The 16,677-nt window shown below is 43.0% G+C and overlaps 1 protein-coding gene across 1 annotated transcript in view; it reads right to left on the reverse strand.

The window, feature by feature from the left end:
• Window positions 1-16,677, reverse strand: part of ppfia4 (PTPRF interacting protein alpha 4) — a 632,398-nt gene that overhangs the window by 454,763 nt on the left and 160,958 nt on the right. The gene's annotated exons all lie outside the window — the stretch shown is intronic.

Genomic DNA, 16,677 nt, shown 5'->3' on the forward strand with positions numbered 1-16,677 from the left:
AGAAAAGTATTCTGCAGGCCTTTTGGAACAGTTCTTAAATCCTATTTTTGAAAAAGTCAACAAGCACCTGAGTTTGTCACTTGTGAGAGAGTGCTAGACAGTGCTTTGGTTTGCAGGGGTGGGGGCGGTTGTTGGAGAGGGGAAGGATGGGGGTTGAGATGTTAGAAGAGATGGAATGCAATTTGGGGGAAAAAAGAGAGATTAACAAATGCAATTTGTTTTAAATGGGAGAGAAAGAAAAGCGGAGAAAGACAGATACATTAATTCTACTTGACCATCCCCTCTGGCCTATTAGACAAACTCAGTTTGTCATGTTCATCTACATTTGTTTACAATTCAGCTGAGAACCCCAACTAAGATCTGTCTACTGACATGAACAGTTCAGTTTTCAACAGCAGATCTCAGAAGGGAATTCTAAACCTGGCAGATGAAGCCTGGCCTTAGCAACACTTAAGCAACCAATTCAGCACAGGAGTAATGAGTGAACACAACCTGGTGCAAGTTAAGATACAGACAGCAGAGTTTTGGATGAGATCCAGCTTACCTAGGATAGAAGTTGAGAGACCAACCAGAAGAGCTTTGAATATTGAAGTCGAGAGATAACAAAGGCATGATGGGGTTTTCAGCAAGGGATGAGCTGAAACAAGGGTGGAGTTAGGTGATGTTATAGAGATGGAAGTAGGCAGGTCTTGAAGTTGCCATGGCATTGGAAGCTCATCTCAGTGTCAAATACGACATCACGGTTAGAAACGGTCTACATCAGTTTCAGAAAGATGCCAGGGAGAGGATGGAGTCACTGGTTAGTGATTGGCATCTGCAAAGGCACAGATAAATGTGGAAGTCCTGATGTTGCTGTCAGTGATTCCGCACACTGTGCACTGAGGTGAAATCGCTTGATTTGATGTGAACTTGCACTGTGAATTTAATCTCACTGTAAAAATTTAAACATTGTGCCTGGTGGAATGAAGTGTTTTCTGGGCTTTTAGCAGTGTGTTAAGTCATAACTATTGTTGAAATGCCTACTTGGCCCTGAAAAACTAATTTCACATTTGTGGAATGTCAAATTACTTCACAGATAAAACAAATCTGTTGAATTAATGTTTTTTTTTAAAGCTCATCATATTTCAGTTTTGCATCAATTCATGATTACACCAGCACACTCTGTGCTGCAGTATTCTTTGAATATGCGGGCTCCTGAAGTTGCTGTCAGTTTTCAGAAGAGTAATGGCGTCATACCAACATCACCATAGCAAAATTCAGGCCTAGTTTTTTACTACAGAATCATTTAATTAATTCTATTTAAATTTCTCAACTGCCATGATGGTATTTGAACTCAGGTCTCTGGGTCCAGACCTCTGGATTAGTTGTCCAGTAACATATCTGCCTCTAACGAAAAATCACCAACCTGGAGCACTGACCATCTTTCCAAAGATGTTGCCAGACTTGGAGTATTTCTAGCACTTTCTGTTTATACTTCAGATTTCCAGCATCCATGTACATTGCTCTCGTAACATAAGCACTATCTTGCCCAACCCCTACTGAAAAAAATAGCAAACAACGTTTTCTACTTTTCATTCATTTTTTCTCTTTCCGCACCTGATTTGACTCTATTGCACCCTCCTCCTCAATTGCACCTTGGGTTCTTTCTCAATTCTTAAATGTAATTTGTTAAGAATGTTGGTCCTGCTATTCAGACCTCAGATGTCCCATTGGCCTCAGAGCCCCGTTCTCAGTTCACATTTACAGCACAAAACATTTTGAGCTAAAGGGTGCAAAGCAAGTCTAACAGAGCGGATCAATTTGCTTACATATTCTGAGATCCATCTATTCCTTGATGTGGATTAGTCACGTAAATTCCATCAGAGTGAAGATCATCTCTGACATTTAAAGTCAAAAAATCAACACTGTACATTTCATTTGATCAGCGTTTACTGAACAAATGCTCATACCTGACAACCCTATTAATGCACTGCTGGCCAGGAATCTTGTCACATTGTTCTGTTACAGCAATCTGCACATTATGACAACAACCTCAATCCTGGAAGATCACTTGCTCCTTAAGGGCCACTGCAGTTCAAAATATAACCTTTCACAAATATCAAAAAGTTAAACTTATGTTTTGAATCATTAAAAAAAACCTTGTTTTTACAACACTGAATAAATTTGTCATTAGGATAAAGGGCATTCTCACACCATTGCTGACTCTAGTGTTGTGCAGGAAAAGGCAAGACCACAGGACACTCAAAAGCCTCAGTTTAATGTCTCATCCGAAAGGAAGGCACTTCCAACAGCACAGTGAAGCTTTGAGGTGTCTGCCTAGATTTTGTATTCAAGTCTCTGGAATGGGATTTGAGCCCTGAATCTTTGACTTAGAAGCAAAGGCACTAATCACTGAGCCATACTTGGCCTGAGGAGAATGAGTTACATTTTCTCCCCTGCTGTCCATGGAGGCCATATTTACCCAAGTTAGAGGACCAAATTTTGAATATTTGAAATTTCCATTCACTCTCCCCATCATCTCTAGAATTTGTACAGCTACCCACATTATAACAGTCACAGCACAGATTAATTAAAAGGTTCCCAAAAGCGAAATACTGAAATCTGAAATAAAAACAGAAAAAGCAGGAAACACTCAGCAGGTCTGGCAACATCTGCGGAGACAGAAACAGAGTTGATGTTTCAGCTGGTGACTTTTCAGCAGTACTGAGTTAAAATGTTCTCCTCCTTCCTAAACCATATCAGCACCATGAAACTTAGCGATCAAAATCAAATGACAACAGGCTGAAGCACTGAGCCAAAGCCTTCAAAACTTAGACAAGTATAACTTATTTGGTGTTAATTAAGTATTACACAGGTCGAAACAGTGTGATTATATCACACTGTTCATTTCCCCACAGTGTACAAACATTACAAGACTGTTTTGTGCTCAGATTAGGCTAGAGACCAATTAAGTCTCCAGTAATTAGATGAATTTTCTCATAATATTGTTACACATTGCCAAGAAAAATAGCAATGGCCAGAGACAGAAAGTGTTTAATTGGCACTTTGAAAGTGCATTTCGTTGAATATTAGATATCTTGTTTAACAATTCCCTAACTTCACTATAAGCAGATAACAACTAAATAAAGAATTAAACTTGCTTTTATTAGCAGCTTTCACATCCGCAAGACACCCCAAAGCGCTTCTAAGTTAATCACGTACTTTTACATAAAAACTAGGAGGAGTAGGCAATTCGGCCCTTGGAGCCTGCTCCGCCATTCATTATGATCATGGCTGATCATCCAACTCAGTAGCCTGCTCCCGCTTTCTCCTCATATCCTTTAAGCCCTTTCGCCCCAAGAGCTATATCTAACTCCTTCTTGAAAGCATAAAATGTAGACCTAAATGGTCTACCCCATATCCTCAGACTGTGACCCCTGGTTCTGGACTCCCCAGCCATCGGAAACATTCTTCCTACGTCTACCGTGTCCAGTCCTTAAGAATTTTGTAGGTTTCTATGGAGATCCCCCTCATTCTTCTGAACTACAGCGAATATAATCCTAATCGACTCAATCTCTCCTCATATGTCAGTCCCGCCATCCCAGGAATCAGTCGGGTAAACCTTCGCTGCACTCCCTCTACAGCAAGTACATCCTTCCTCAGATAAGGAGACCAAAACTTCACATAATATTCCAGGTGTAGTCTCACCAAGGCCCTGTAAAATTGCAGCAAGACATCCCTGTTCCTGTAGTCAAATCCTCTGGTTATGAAGGCCAACATACCATTTGCCTTCTTTACTGCCTACTGCACCTGCATGTTTACCTTCAGCAACTGGTGTATGAGGATGCCCAGGTCTCGTTGCACATTCTCCTCTCTCAATTTATAGCCAGATAATAATCTGCCTTCCTGTTTTTGCTACCAAAATGGATAACCTCACATTTATCCACATTATACTGCATCTGCCATGCATTTGCCCACTCACTCAGCTTGTCCCAATCACACTGAAGCATCTCTGCATCCTCCTCACAGCTCACCCTCCCACCCAGCTTTGTGTCATCTGCATCATCACTGATATGTAGGCAAAGGTAGCAACCAATTTGCTTCCAGGAAGATTCCACAAACAGCAATGATATGAATAACCAGGTCATTTATTTTATTGGTATTGCTTGGCCGGGATATCAAGAGAACACTGCTTTCAGATAACTATGGGGTCTTTCATATTCACCCAAGGCATGGACAGGGCCTTGTTTAACATCTCACCCAAAAAGTAGCACCTCTGACAACACAGTGCTCCCTCATTAGCGTTCTCACTAGACGCAGATCACTGGAATAAGTCTTGAGCTGACAAGCTTCCGACAGAGGCAAGAATGCTACCTTTGAGCTAAGGATATGACGGTGGTGTTTTCTCAGGAACACATCATCTATGCTGGGTCCTTCAATTCAACAATAACCACATGCACAACTTAAAATGACCTTTTCCCTAGTACAGCTTCTAGGTCCTTTTGCCTCTGCTCACTGTCACCTTGCAAGGACCAACGTGACGTCCTTTTCTTTGACGTAAATGTATCAATCATATACTAGGAATGGTGAAACAATAATATGGGTTCTTTATTTGAAGGTAAGGCTACATACAGATATTGCTCACTGGGGGTTAAGTATTATAAATCTGACCTTGCTCACTGCTGCTTGCTGACTGCCTGCAAGTCATGGGACTAATACATCTTATCCTATCAAGGTGTGTAACAATTGGCAGTAGTTAAAAATATGTTCCCTTAAAAGTGCATGAGCATCATATCACAACATCCCCCTTTTTACTAAACTAAAGGTTTACCCTTTAGAATAAAAATTTTTTTCCCCCTTCATGGGATGTGAGCATCACTGGCTGGGCCAGCATTTATTGCCCTTGAGGAGATGTTGGTGAGCTGCCTGCTTGAACTACTGCAGTTCATGGGGTGTAGGTACATCCACAGTGTTGTTAGGGACGGAGTTCCCGGATTTTGACCCAGCAACAGTGAAGAAACAGCAATATATTTGCAAGTCAGGATGGTGAGTGGCTTGGTGTTGGTTTTACCATGTGTCTGCTGCCCTTGTCCTTCTCAATGCTGGTGGTCTTGCGTTTGGAAAGTGCTGTCTAAGGAGCCCTGGAGTGCTATTGGAGCAAGTCTTACTGCATTTGGACATGGACTGTTTCAGTATCTGAGGAGTCGCAAACAGTGTTGAACATTATGCAATCATCAATGAACATCCACAGTTCTGACCTTATGATGGAAGGAAAGTTATTGATGAAGTAGCTGAAGGTGTTTGGGCTGAGGACATTACCCTGAGGAATCCTGCAGTGATGTCCTGGAACTAAGATGATTGACCTCCAACAACCACAACCATCTTCCTTTGTGCTAGGTATGTCTTCAACCAGCGGAGAACTCCCCCCCCCCAGCACCCCCACAACCGCCCCCCCGCACCCCCCACCCCCCCGCACCCCCTCCCCCCCGCACCCCCTCCCCCCCGCACCCCCACAACCCCCCCCCCGCCCCGCACCCACCACCCCCACAACCCCCCGCACCCCCACAACACCCCCCACCCCCCCCCCCCCCCCCCCCCCCCTTGATGCCACACTCGGTCAAATGGTGCCTTGATGTCAAGAGCAGTTACTCCTATCTTGCCTCTAGAGTTCAGCTCGTTTGTCCATGCTTGAACCATCGCTTAGCTCTGCCTTATGCTGTTTGGCACACAAGTACTCCTACAATGTAGCTTCACCAGGTTGACACCTCATTTTAGGTATGCCTGGTGCTGCTCCTGGCATTCCCTTTTGTAGTCTTCATTAAGCCAAGGTTGATCCCATGGTTTGCTGTAATGGTGGCATTGGGGATATGCCTGGCCATGAAGTTACAAATTGTGTTTGAATACAATTCTGCTGCTACTGATGGCCCTCAGCATCTCATGGATGCCAGTCTTGAGTTGCTAGATCAGCTCGAAATCTATCCCATTGAGCATGGTGGTAGTGTCACACAACACATTGAAGGGTATCTTCAATATGAAGATGGGACTTCATCTCCACAACGACTGTGCAGTGGTCACTCCTACGAATACTGTCATGGACAGATGCATCTAGGGTAGGCAATGTGGTGAGGATAGGGTCAATCATGTTTTTGCCTCTTGTTGGTTCCCTCTCCACCTGCTGCAGACCCAGTCTGGCAGCTATGTCCTTTAGGACTCGGCCAGCCTGGTCTGAACACGTAGTACCGAGCCATTCTTGGTGATGAACAATGAAGTCACCCACCCAGAGTACATTCTGCGCCCTGGCCACTTTCAATGCTTCCTCCAAGTGACGTTCAACATGAAGGAGCACAGATTCATCAGCTGAGGGTGGGAGGGGGCAGTAGGTCGTAATCAGCAGGAGCTTTCCTTGCCCATGTTTGCCCTGATGCCACGAGACTTCATGGGGTCCGGAGTCCATGTTGAGGATCCCAGGTGTGCCACCACCTCTGCGGTCTGTCCTGCCGGTGGGACAGGGTTGGTGATGGTGGTGTCTGGGACATAGGGACATAATTTGGAAGGTATAATTCCATGACAATGTCAGGCTAGTGCTTGACTAATCTGTGAGATAGCTCTCTCAATTTTGGCACAAGCCCCCAGAAGTTAGTAAGGAGGACTTTGCGGGGTCAACAGGGCCGAGTTTGCATTGCTATGTCGATGCCAGGTGGTCCATCAGTTACAACTGATTGAAATGCCCTAGCAAGCCAGAGGGGCATGCAACGCCAGACCCACATTGCTGTGCTCTGGCCAGATCAGGTAAGGACAGATTTCCTTTAGGGCATTAGTGAACCAGATGGGTTTTTATGACAAATCAACAATACTTTCATGGTCATTACTAGACCATTCCAGATTTTTATTGATTGAATTCAAATTCCACGATCTGCTGTGGTGTGATTCAAACCTGGGTCCCCAGAGTATTACCCCAGGTCTCTGGATTACTTGTCCAGTGACAATAATACTATGCCACTGTGTTGATCTGCATTGCAGAGTTAGGTGATCTTCTCCCAGTGTAAGCACAGGGTTTTCCATGGTTGCTCCTTGTGGTCTGTGGTCCTTGTCATTGTCTTGACCTTGCCATGGATAATGACCAAGCTCAGGTCCTTGTGTGCCGGTAGGCCTGCGATCACTGGACTCATGGTGTCCACAATATGAAATATCTGGAGTGATCAAGGCTAGTTTTTGTAGTGACACTTGAGTGTATGGCTCCCAGGGATGGAATCTCCCAGCCATCATAATTCAACTAACAAACGGCAAATCAGTGCGTTATCACTTGCCACTTCTGTAAGTACATTTATTTCAGTGAACGAAGTGGAAGGATGTTTGCACCTGCACTGGTATCCAGTTTGGTATATAGTTTATGCTGACCATGCTTCTATGGGCATATCATCTGGTTAGTTGCAAAGACTTCTGTTGGCATCAATGTGCCCAAACATTCTTTGATGTTCACCATGCTGAATGTCAGCTCACTTGGCATGTCAACGGTCTGGTTATTTTCATTATGTGTTATTTGGTTAAACATTTTGTGGATCTTGTCTTGAGGCCGTTTGGTACACGCTCTTGGTTGTTTAGAATACTCTAACTGTCTGGCCTCTGTGGCTTCTCGATGTCGAACCACTTGTTTTAGCCTTTGCTTTCTACAATGGCACTTCCAATGTCCTCTGGTGCCACATACCTAACATACAGCATTAAAAGCTGAGCAACTTCTGGGTGCATGTATGGGGCTGCACTTCTCACATTGCTTACTAGGCTTGCCTGCATTGGCTATTGCATCAAGGGAGAATGATTTATGCTAGACCTGTAAGCTTGTCTACCCATTAGTATGGCCTCGTACTTGCTTTGTAGTAGTGCTTCCATGGTGTAACCTTTGGGTTGGTCCAATATATCTTTCTAACACACTTCCATTGGGGTAGATGCTATCATGAACTTGATTATTATGTCGGCTAGCTCTGCTGCCATGAAGTTACAATCATGCCCTGGTGTCTGCATCTACTTATGAATTGTTCAAAGGTCTCTGTCAGTTGTTGTCTAAAAAACATGAATTCTAGACAGTGTATTCTGAAGATGAGCTTCACTTATAACTGATCTTCGAATGTTGACCATATTCCATCTGATTTTTTAGGATAATGGTCGGACAGACCTGACATGTTTAGTCTATTGTTTAGTCCATTGCCTATAGCAATTTTTATTTGAATGGTTTGTTTATCTGATTCAGAATTATTGAGGTCCAGAAAACATGCTTTTTGCACAATTTTTAAAGCTATCTGGAGCTTTCAACAGTTATCCAAGTTTCCTGTAGCTCCTCGAACTTAAAGTTAGCACCAAGTTGCAGTTTAGTGGCCTCTGCCTTAGCTGTGGTTACTGTTTGACTGCAATAATGGCGCTGTTGAGCTCTGGCTGATTTTTCCTGGTTTTAGTTCTAAGCTCTATCCACAAAGCAGTGATTTCATAAGTAAAATGCTGCAGGACTTCCAAAATCAAAGCAAAATAATGAAAAATGTTTCAAGCTTCTTCTAGCAGTTAGGAACTGTTACTGGATAGATTCTTCTTTTCAGCCCATTCTGCAGTACTTAGGAGAATAGTCTATAGAGTTCTACTTAAAGTGAAACCACATGCAGTCTGCTGTTTAATTTCTGTTCCTGCTTAAACTTTGCAGCAGTTAGACTTTTAGTATTTAAACTCTTGAACAACCTTATCGGAACCCGATGCCTGCTGTCTGCAGTGAGGTGTGATCCTAGAATGAAGGTATCGCGTGTGTAAAATCCCTACAAAGCTGCAGAATCTTTACACAGCAGTTCCTCTCTTCTGCTGGATATGAAGGAGTTGAGACTTGTATTTTTTGCTGTCAGATCTTCAAAAGCTGTGCTGCCACCCTGCCTCCATGTTACTTTCTTCTTCAACGTAAATGTACCAATCTTACACAGGACTGGTGAAACAATACTGTCAGTTCTTTATTTTAAGAATAGACTATATATGGGCAATGTTCAGTAGGAGCTTAATGCATCTGACATCTACCCTGCTGCTTGCCAACTGCCTGCAAGTAATGCGACTAATACATCAAACTATGTCGAGGTGTGTAATAATTGACAGTAGTTTAAGATGCGTTTCCCTAAAGATGTATGCATATTATATCGCAACAAACTACATAAGAAAAGGAATTTGCCATGTGGGCCAGGAGAACTCTACCTTGATCTGTGGTACTAAGTGCTTCATTCTTAATGCACTGTGCCATCATGCATTGCTTTGGAAACATCTTTTCTTCATATTTTCATCCATTCAATATTTTTATACTCTGGCACTTATCAAGCAGTGGAACTCAGTAACATCTTGCGTGATGCGAAGTCTAAGCTATACACTTAACATACAAACTTAACATTAACAGTTACAAATTGGAAAGATCCTTTCAAATTGAAAACAAGTCAACATGGCACCAATTTTCAAAAGAACGACAATATGAAGTTAATAACAGACTCAAATATCAGGTAAAACAATAGAATCTATTACTTAAAATTGATTGTCTGCAATGATGACAATCTAGTCATTAGGATCTTTGGAGGTGGGGGGGTGGGTAGAGGGAGACCCTGACTGAGCAACCTACAAAATTACAGTATGATACAGAACAGGAGGCAGCCATTCAACTCATCTTGTCTGTGCTAGTTTTTGAAAGAGCTATTGAATTATTCGCACTCCCCTGTCCATCTCCCATAGACCTCCTTCACTTATTCTGAGTAAGTGACTGAGCAAGGTTCTGACAGTGCACCCGTGATCTGAAAATACCTTCAATGGAATACCAAACCAAAGGCTACTACTTGCCCATAAAGCACAAGGGAATTCATGTCAATACCTAGGAAAACATAAGTGAGTAGATGCAAGTGAGGAAATAGTGCAGGTCAGTAATTTTGAGGGAGAGGGGAAGTGTTGAACGAAGTAACTCAATGATTGGTTTGGGATCCCTGATTTTTCTGATCATAAGGCTCCCCAACAAAATGTGCAGAACAGCAGCAAATGAAATTTAATAAGGAAGTACCAGTGTGAAGCACTGCAGATAGAAAATAATACTGATCTAAGTACTCAAAGAATGGTGTTGAAACAGTTCAGGTTACTGACCCTGTCCCTCAGCATGTCCCATAATTACAACTCAATACAGAGTGAATGAGAGAGAGAGAGAAAATGCTGCACCAGGTAATGAAATCAGTGAAATGCAAGTCACAGGGAATAATCCTTAAATTTTAACAGTACTCTAGTCAGTCTACGCCTTAAATATGGTGCCTAGTCCCAGTTGCAAATGCACAAGGTGACATTCAAGCTTTGGGAACAGCTGCAAAGAACCATTGGATTGATCTTTAACATCAGAGAACAGCACTATGAACAAAAACTGGGGAAAACAGGTGACTGAAAAGTTACATCTTTGAGCTTAGTAAAGATTGTAAAAGATACCTAAAAAAAAATCGATCTGGACCATCAGTCCAAATTCAACTTTTGGACAGGGAGCCACAGATTCAAATTAGCACAAATCTGGACTATTGGGAAGTTCTTTTCTCAGTGGGAAAGAACAGAGTGTGAAACAAAAGTTCAGGTAGGGCCAGGAGGGGAAATCACTTCGCTAGAGGTGGATATGGGCGAAGAACTGGAGGACACGAGTAAAGGCAAACTAGGGTGCACCGACTACCCGAGCCCTAACAATGCTACCTGTAATGTGACTCTGGGAATGAAAGTTCAAACAGCCATTTTCACTGGTTGCAAAGCACATTTCATTAAGTCGGTTTATTTAAAGCTGCAGAATCCTGTCGTGTTGTCTGATTCTAAAACACTTCTCAATAAGGTACCAAAAATAACCTCCATAGCTTGACTTGTCGTACCAGTTTCCCTTGATACGTTCCAGCTAATGAGAAGACTGTGACAAGGGCACCAGTCAGGTGCGACATCCAGTATTGTGTTGAACTCCAGCTGCTATTTGGTTTAGCAGTAAATTCCAAAGCAGCCAATCTTTTATATCTAAGTAAACTCACAGCCGATTTCTAGTCCTCCAGCACCAGCTACTGGTCAAATTACAAACACACCAAAAAAAAGGAAAAAGACAAGCAGGCTCAGATTTTGCAGGAAAGTCACGGGGAGGCTTTCATAGCTCATCGCCAATGAAATATAAATCGGACAACTTCTGTCAATCACACAAAAGCAGAAATCAAGAAGTTGCTGAGGGAGTTGTTCGGCATCTTCAAAAGCTTCATCATGCCACTGAGAAATTCGACACAGGAAAGTTGTGACGTTGTGGCAAATATATAATATATAGAGAGGACTCACATCACAAAAAATGTAAGAATTATCCATTCCAATGTAATCAACTTTTGAACAAAATATAAGTCTTAATTACTGCTAGGCAAGCTCTCTAGTACTGAAAATTAATTTTTACAATTTTATTTTTATTTGTTCATGGAATCTGTGCATCGCTGGCAAAGCCAACATTTGTTGTTCAAGTGGTATAAGAACACCTATAGTGTTCTATAGCGTCTATAACGTCTATTAGGGAGCTCCAGGATTTTGAACCAGCGACAGTGAAGGAATGCTAATATAGTACCAAGTCAGGAAGGTGTGAGACCTGGCAGGGAACCTGCAGGTGGTGTTCCCATGCGTCTGCTGTCCTTGTTTCTCTGGATGGTACAGCTCTCAGGTATGAAAGGTGCTGTCGAAGGAGTCTTGGAGATTTGCTGCTGTGTATTTGGTAAATGATACAAACCGCAGAAGTGAATGTTGAAGGTGGTGGATGGAGTGCCAATCAAGACTGCTTTGTCCTGGATGCTGTTGAACTTCTTGAGTGTTGCTGGGGCTGCACTCATCCAGGCAAGTGGTGTTCCATCACACTCCTGACTTGTGTCTTGTATATGGTGGACAGGCTTTGAGGAGTCAAGTGGTGAGTTAGTTGCAACACAAATCCCAGCCTCCAACCTTCAGTCGTAACCACAATGTGTGTGTGGCTGGTTCATCCATTAGGATGTTGAACGTGGGGGATTCAGCAATGGTAAGGCCATTGAACATCAAGAGGAGATGGTTAGGTGCTCTCTTGTTGGAGATGGTCATTGCCTGGCACTTGTGTGTTAAAAATGTTACTTGCCAATTATCAGCCTCAGTGCTGCCCCAGCCATGTTGGCGCGGACAGCTTCTTTATCTAAGGAGTTATAAATGGAAGTGTACAATCATCAGTGAACTTCAATTTCTGACCTTATGGTGTGCAGGTCATTTATTAAGCAGCTGAGATGGTTGAGCTGAGGACACTGTCCTGAGGGACTCCTGCAGTAATGTCCTGGGGCTGAAACAGGCCTCTGACAACCAAAACTATCTTCCTTTGTGCTAAATGACTCCAGCCTTGAAGAGTCCCGATTCCTATTAACTTCAATTTTACTAGGCACACTCAGTCCAATGCTGCCTCAATATCAAGGGCAGGCACTCTCACCTCATCTCATGAATTCAGCTCTTTTGTCCATATTTGGACCAAGACTGTAATGAGGTCAGGAGTTGAATGACCCTGGCGGAACCCCAACTGTAAGCAGACTATTGTTATATAAGTACTTCTCGGGAGCACTCTCAATGATACCTTCCATCACTTTGCTGATGATCGAGAACAGACTGATGGAGCGGTAATTGGCTGGATTGAATTTGTCCTGCTTTTTGTGAAAGAACATGCATGGCCAGCATATCGAGTATGTCAAATTGTCTGAAATCTGGCACCTGTGATGTTAGGGACCACAGGATGAGGCCGAGATGGATTATTCACTCGGCACTTCTGGCTGATGATGGCTGCAAACATTTCAGCCCTGTCTTTTGCGCTGATGTGCTGGGATCCCCTATCCTTGGAAATAGGAATATTTGTGGAGCCTCCTCCAGTCACGACTGGATGCGGCAGAGCTTTGATCTGATCCATTGGTTGTGGGGTCACTTAGATCTATCACATGATGCTTCCACTGTTTAACATGCATGTAGTTCTGTGTTGTCACGTCACCTGGTTGGCACCTCATTTTTAAGTGTGCCTAGTGCCACTTCTGAAATGCCCTCCTGCATTCCTCATTGAACCAGGGTTATCACCTGGCTTGATAGTAATGGCAAGCGAGGGGTGTGGCAGGCTATGTAGCTGCTTATTGTAGTCAAATACAATTCTGCTTTGATGACGACACATGGCGCCTCATGGATTTCCGGTTTTGAAGTGTCACACAACATGACACAATGGAAGCTATCCTTAATTTGAAGACAGGTGTGGAGTCTCATTCCTTCAAATCTTAAATACCGTTAGATTTTTTTTTTTAAAAAACTTTGTCTTTCTGTCACTTTGATCACTCTCTCAAACCCATCATTCTTCACTCTGTTTTGTTTTCTGTGTCTGATTTGGCGTTAAATGAACTATCCTAATTTACATTTCTTGTTTCAGCCTCTGAGTGCCTGAGCAAGGATGTTTCCATCTGATTGGTTAAGGAGATGCGCAGTTGCGTATCCTCTTACACGATTCCAGATCCCACATGGATTGCTCTGCCCTGAAATGGCACTCTCTTCACCACACGTTTGAGTGCTTGTGGTGCCATTCATTCAATACTGACCACAAAATGTGGGCCATTGTGATTGTGAATCAAAAGCTATTTCAGGGTTAATTTGCAGATGCTCTGAACACAAATTGAATCTTGTTCACTGAATTCTTGACCCTGAAAATGATGTTTTCTGCTTGGATAGCAACTGCTTTGAAATTAAGAGACATTCCTCCATGTGAAAAATACTTTTCAGTAATGGGTAAACTTTGTTTTTGTGTTCTTGCATCTTTTTACCTTTGAATCACATGTCCAAAGAAAGTACAGCTTAAAATAGATTATTGGCCTTAAAAAAAAGGTGATCACGATAATGGATTCCAAAATAATACAAATCCCCCATCAAATTATATCACCATCTTCAGGAGTTTGACATATTTGCGTGAGGCTATCTTTGTCTACATATACCTGTGTAGATCACTGTGTGGCTGTACGGCCATAACCTTTAACAAAGCTCTGGCATTAAGGAGAGTTTACTCTAATGAGATAAACCATCCATTCGAATAGTAAAAAAAACTCAATACCTGCATTCTACTACCATGAAATGAGCAATGAATCTACAAAAACTCCAGGTAAACCTCCAGCTTTCAAAATCCATTATGAAATAATTCATTCCCTAGGCTTCAATGGCAATATTCATTCATATTTTGGATAACTTTCCAATATTGGTTCCACATCAGGAGACACTGACTACACACTATTACCTCCGGTCATTACCATCTTTCTCCCGATGATCAGTCTGGTTATTCGCTGGTGTACGTGGCCAGCTCTCAGAAAATCAACACAATAATGTCTCAAGGCATGAACATTTTGTGGGGGCTGGATGGGAAGAGTGGAGGAAGAAATGCCTGTCCCTCTCTCCCTTTTCACCCCTGCCTTCACCCCAAGTTTTGCCATGTGCTATGTCTCTCCTCTCCCTCCTGTTCCAAATCAAAGAGCAATAAAGAGTTCAGGAGAAACCTCTAGTGGTCAGAATGTGGGACTGGTTACCACAGGAGTGGGTGGGGAAAATAACATAGGTGCCATTAAGCAGAAGTTAGATAAATGCAATTTGGAAGGAAGGAATAGAAGGGCGTGCAGATAGGATTGAATCAAATAGGTTTGTGGAGGATATGCAAGTTGGGCCAAATGGCTGATTTCTGTAACAAAAACAGAAAATGCTGGAAAAATTCATCAGGTCTAACAGCATCTGTGGAGAAAAAAAAAGTTAACTTTTCGAGTCTGTGAGACTCCTCTTCAGAGCTGAGCTTTTCCAGCATTTTCTCTTTTTGTTTCAGATTTCCAGCATCTGCAGTATTTTGCTTTTCTCTTGGCCGATTTCTGTGTTGTAAACTCAATGTGATTGCCAACTCTTTCCCCAGCAGTTTATACTCCAGTCAAGTATCTGACCACTGGTAACTAATTTGAAGTGAAGCACAAGAATTCTGATTCATCAATTGGGTTATGGAAGCAGATGAATGTCCCATTATTGTTCACATTGGTATTTTAATCATCATGGTTAAATCGCCATTTACACTGCTGAGATTGTTTCACAAACAGGAGGAAGAGGTAAGTGAAACGCATGGAGGCTGCCAGCCTCACTGTTCCTCAAACCCTTCTGACACAGTTGAGTTTCCGTTTCTAACCCACTTGCAAAAACTGTGGCGCCTCTGAATCAAATGACGCAAATCAAGGTGTTGAACAGATTGGTTCTTTTACATAAAGTGACCTGGAAAATCTCTGAGCAAATACGTCACAACATTTACACGTGCAGAGTTCAGCTTTCATATTACATCTTTAAGCCATGCTGCAGCAAGAGCCATAACTCCACAGGAGGCATCATTAAGAGCACGAGAACGCAAGACTGGCTGTTATCATTAACTCCACTTTCAACACCTCTGCAATTTATAACAGTGGAAAAGCTAAGTTAAGGTCACAGTTACTGCTGGTTTCTTGCAATACACAAGGATTAGGTTTCATTGAGTCATCCTCTTACATCAGAAATGGAAAACAGAATCAACCACTGATTCAGCTCAAAAACAGAATTACCTGGAAAAACTCAGCAGGTCTGGCAGCATCGGCGGAGAAGAAAAGAGTTGACGTTTCGAGTCCTCATGACCCTTCGACAGAACTTGCGTTCGAGTCCAAGAAAGAGTTGAAATATAAGCTGGTTTAAGGTGTGTGTGTGGGGGGCGGAGAGATAGAGAGACAAAGAGGTGGAGGGGGCGGTGGGGGTGTGTAGTTGTAGGGACTAACAAGCAGTGATAGAAGCAGATCATCAAAAGATGTCAACGACAATAGTACAATAGAACACATAGGTGTTAAAATTAAAGTTGGTGATATTATCTAAACGAATGTGCTAATTAAGAATGGATGGTAGGGCACTCAAGGTATAGCTCTAGTGGGTTTTTTTTTATATATAATGGAAATAGGTGGGAAAAGGAAAATCTTTATAATTTATTGGAAAAAAAAAAGGGAAGGGGGAAACAGAAAGGGGGTGGGGATGGGGGAGGGAGCTTACGACCTAAAGTTGTTGAATTCAATATTCAGTCCAGAAGGCTGTAAAGTCCCTAGTCGGAAGATGAGGTGTTGTTCCTCCAGTTTGCGTTGGGCTTCACTGGAACAATGCAGCAAGCCAAGGACAGACATGTGGGCAAGAGAGCAGGGTGGAGTGTTAAAATGGCAAGCGACAGGGAGGTTTGGGTCATTCTTGCGGACAGACCGCAGGTGTTCTGCAAAGCGGTCGCCCAGTTTACGTTTGGTCTCTCCAATGTAGAGGAGACCACATTGGGAGCAACGGATGCAGTAGACTAAGTTGGGGGAAATGCAAGTGAAATGCTGCTTCACTTGAAAGGAGTGTTTGGGTCCTTGGATGGTGAGGAGAGAGGAAGTGAAGGGGCAGGTGTTGCATTTTTTGCGTGGGCATGGGGTGGTGCCATAGGAGGGGGTTGAGGAGTAGGGGGTGATGGAGGAGTGGACCAGGGTGTCCCGGAGGGAGCGATCCCTACGGAATGCCGATAAGGGGGGTGAAGGGAAGATGTGTTTGGTGGTGGCATCATGCTGGAGTTGGCGGAAATGGCGGAGGATGATCCTTTGAATGCGGAGGCTGGTGGGGTGATAAGTG

Source organism: Carcharodon carcharias, chromosome 9 (assembly GCF_017639515.1).
Source record: "Carcharodon carcharias isolate sCarCar2 chromosome 9, sCarCar2.pri, whole genome shotgun sequence".
Lineage (NCBI taxonomy): Eukaryota > Metazoa > Chordata > Chondrichthyes > Lamniformes > Lamnidae > Carcharodon > Carcharodon carcharias.